The 3832-nt window shown below is 44.8% G+C and overlaps 1 long non-coding RNA gene across 1 annotated transcript; it reads left to right on the top strand.

Moving 5' to 3' along the window:
• The first annotated feature begins 331 nt into the window (after positions 1 to 331).
• LOC109571004 (uncharacterized) lies at positions 332 to 3577 on the top strand. Its single transcript, XR_002182569.2, has 3 exons — positions 332 to 523; positions 2093 to 2151; positions 2762 to 3577. It is a non-coding gene; the product is annotated as an uncharacterized lncRNA (long non-coding RNA).
• Positions 3578 to 3832: the final 255 nt, after the last annotated feature.

Genomic DNA, 3832 nt, shown 5'->3' with positions numbered 1-3832 from the left:
CCTGGTGGGCTGCCAGACGTCTATGGGGTCGCACAGAGTCGGACACAACTGAAGTGACTTAGCAGCTGCAGCAGCAGGAGGTACTCTCCCTCTGAGTCTAATACATCCTATACTCTTTTCCTCTTAATGAATACTTTACTTGCTTCTCTACTTTCTGTCCTTGTGGAAATTCTCTGCAGAGCTGAAAGGCCAGGGCCCTTGTCACTGACCACTGGTCTAGTGGCTAGGATCTGGTCTCTCGCCGTGTGACCTGGCCTCAGTCTGTGGCTGGGAACCTGAGCCCTGCTTCAAGCCACTGCAGGCTGGGGCTACCAGAGATCACTTTGTCTTTTCACAGCTCCAAATATATGTTGCCCTTTGTAGAAATTGTATGTAAGTCTCTGCCTCTGTAGGATTTTCACTTCTGTGAGCCTTCATATGGATGTGAATAAACTTGTTCCTCCTATTCATCCATCTTTTGTTAGATACGCAGGATTCCGGCCACTGAACCAACGGGGTAGAGGAAAGAGATGTTTTCCCTCATGTAAGTTTTAATATCAATATGTTTATTTTGAATGAATTACATAGGAGTATTGTTCTTTGTTGATCAGTAGAACCGAGATAGAATTTTGATCAATAGGTCTTAAAAATGTGTGAAAGCATGCTAAGTCCTTTCAGTCGTGTCTGACTCTTTGCAAACCTATGGACTGTTGCCCGTCAGGCTCCTCTGTCCTTGGGATTCTCTAGGCAAGAATACTGGAGAGGGTTGCCATGCCCTCCTCCAGGGGATCTTCCGGACCCAGGGATCGAACCCAAGTCTCTTATGTCTCCTGCATTAGCAGGCAGGTTCTTTACCACTAATGCCATCTGGGAAGCCCAGGTCTTAAATATAATAAGACTTTATTGTTTTTAGAATGTTTTTAGCAGCCTGAAAACAACTACGATGTTGCCTTTATTCAAAATTTTTTCCTATTTTGTGGTGGCAGAATACTACACCAATATATTAACTAAGCATATATTTTTTTGCACGCACCCATATAGGTACACACTTACATTAATTCTTTGTGAAAACTGGACCATTTTGAGCTTATTGCATATGGGACTGGAGGTAGGCATTGTCAGACCAGATTCAGATACAAAAGAGTCAAATTCTTGGCGTGAGTTGCTAAGAAGCCTTTGGAATTTCCAGAGAGAGAAAACAAGAGTCTTGAAAACCAAGGCTTTTGAATTGCAAAGCAGGGGTTTTTGAGAGAGACAGAAAGGTTCTGTTGCTTCAAAACAGAAGGTCTAGCCAGTTATCAGAGGCAAAGTCCTGAAGGACTCAAGGCATAATGTCTGTGCTTTAATGATCAGATTGGGAAGAAAACAGATGAGGACTCGGGTCACCTGGGCCTTGAAAATTTGAGGTGTAGCAAGGCAACACATCAGCTGCCATTCAAAAACACTGACTCACTGTTGCCAGGTGGAGGGGGTACATTGTGCCTTGAGAACCACAAAGGAAGCACCAGGGTACATCAGGAGGCAGAGGGAGCTGGTGAGGGGGATATGTGCATTAAGCCCACATTTTGGCCAGTCATGAGGAGCAGAAGCCTCCATCGGTTTTTTTTAATTGGACAATAGTGGGTTTTTTTTAATATTTATTTTAATTATTTGTTTGGCTGCTGCGGGTCTTAGTTGCAGCACATGGTATCTGGACCACCACAGCACTGGGCCACCAAGGAAGCCCTGGAACACAGTTGATTTACAATGTGGTGTTAGTTTCAGATGTACAGCAAAGTGATTCAGTGATACACGTATATATTCTTTTTCAGATTCATTTCCCTTACAGGTTTTTACAAAATATTGAGTGCAGTTCTCTGGGCTATACAGTGGGTCCTTGTTGGTTATCTATTTTATATTTAGTAGTGTGTTTATGTTCATCCCAAGCTCCCAATTTATCCCTCCCTACTCCCTATTAATGATTTTAGTGCTTTTCTAGGTACGAGAAGATGTAAAAAACTGGGCTTAGAAAATGTTCTCCTGAAAAGGTCTAATTATCTGAAGGCATGTTCTGCCAGTATCTTCTAGAGCACAGAGGGCCTCCTTCCTGACTTGTGCTCTGAATTCCTTTCAGGGTGTGTTGAAGATCGGTGGCCGTAGTGACCAGTCACTTTGTCTTTGTAGAATCAGAGGGTGAGTGACAGTTTCAGCCATCAGACCTAGGACTTGGAACTCAGGAATACTTCCAGTTCAGTGTCTATTCTCCAAACTAAGGCAGTCCTATGCCCCATTTTGACAGAAAGTTATTACAGTTATAGTTGCCTTGTTGTTGTGTTGTGAAGTCGCTCAGTCATGTCCGACTCTTTGCGACCCCATGGACTATAGCCTACCAGACTCCTCCCTCCATGGGATTCTCCAGGCAAGAGTACTGGAGTGGGTTGCCATTTCCTTCTCCAGGGGATCTTCCCAACCCAGAAATCAGACCCGGGTCTCCCGCATTCCGGGCAGACGCTTTAACCTCTGAGCCACCAGTCGTTGCCTAGTTCCCTAAATTAAAACTGAGCAGGTCTCTGTGGGGCTCCAGAGTACAGATCTGTTCTGTGTTCTGCATTTCTTATCCGTAGGATATAGGCTTCATTCAGCCTCCTTGACCTTCCCTGAGTTCCAAAGGGTGGATTCAAACAATTGCTAATCAGGGAAGGGAGGGGATACAGAAACAGAGGAGAAACAATCAAATGGTGGTACAGCCTTGAGACAGCGTCCTGGTTCCTAGTCAAAAAATATGCATAACAATATCTTTTAGTTCTTTTGCAGAACTGGGACCCCACCCAGGTGGAGGATGGTAACTTCAGGCTGAGCACAAGATTCCTGGAGCACAGCTCTGTTGCCTCACCACCAACCAATCAAAGTCACAAACTCTGCACCCCTCATCCCAAATGTTGCCTTCTGTTTCTGGGGACCAGTGATGACCATCCTGTTAGGTCTCCTGTTTGGCCCCTGTCTATTTCATCTCTGAGAGGAGCCAACAGTTTCAAACTAAATCGCTGTTATTACAAGGGTGAATGCTGGTTCCAGACAAAAAATACCTTGACTTAGATCAGGTAGAGAGAGACATCTGCTCTGCTAGGCAGGCCTACACCCATGCACAGCAGGAAGAAGTTACAGAATAAAAGAGACCTTTACCTCAATTCCCAAGAAGTATCTTGAGTATGAAGTCTCTTAGTGGGGAGTTGTTAGAGGAAGCACACTGACTGAAACCGTCCACCCTGGGCGGCTACCATAGTAACCATTTGCATGAGTTGTTGTACAACAGGAGGTCCTGGTAAGGAACACGGAACTAATAAGCCACCACCAACTGGAAGTTTGGGAAAGGTCAAAAGGAGACACCACATGTCCAACCACCTCCCAGAATCCTCTCTGGCATCCATCTTGGCTGAACAAGGCGTGGACCACCATGAAGGACTCTGAGTCAGAATGATTGGCTAAAGACAACCTGGAAACTAATCCCATCACCATAAAACCAGAGACTGCAAGCCACAGAGCTGTACTCCTGGGTTCCCTTACCCTACTGCTCTCCACCCGGTGCCCTTTCCCAATAAAATCTCTTGCTTTGTCAGCACATGTGTCTCCTCATACAATTCATTCCCAAGTGTTAGACAAGAGCCCAGTTTCAGGCCCTGGAAGGGGGTCCCCCTTCCTGCAACATTTCATATTTAGTAGTGTATATATGTTCATCCCAAGCTCCCAATTTGTCTCTCCCTACTCTCTATTAATGATTTTGGTGCTTTTCTAAGTATGAGAAGATGTAAAAAATCAGGCTTATAAAATCTTCTCCTGAAAAGGTCTAATTATCTGAAGGCTTGTTCTGCTAGTA

The sequence above is a fragment of the Bos indicus genome, chromosome 17, assembly GCF_029378745.1.
Source record: "Bos indicus isolate NIAB-ARS_2022 breed Sahiwal x Tharparkar chromosome 17, NIAB-ARS_B.indTharparkar_mat_pri_1.0, whole genome shotgun sequence".
Classification (NCBI taxonomy): Eukaryota; Metazoa; Chordata; class Mammalia; order Artiodactyla; family Bovidae; genus Bos; species Bos indicus.
Note: the sequence above shows the minus strand (reverse complement) of the source record. Positions and strands in the feature narration are given on the sequence as shown.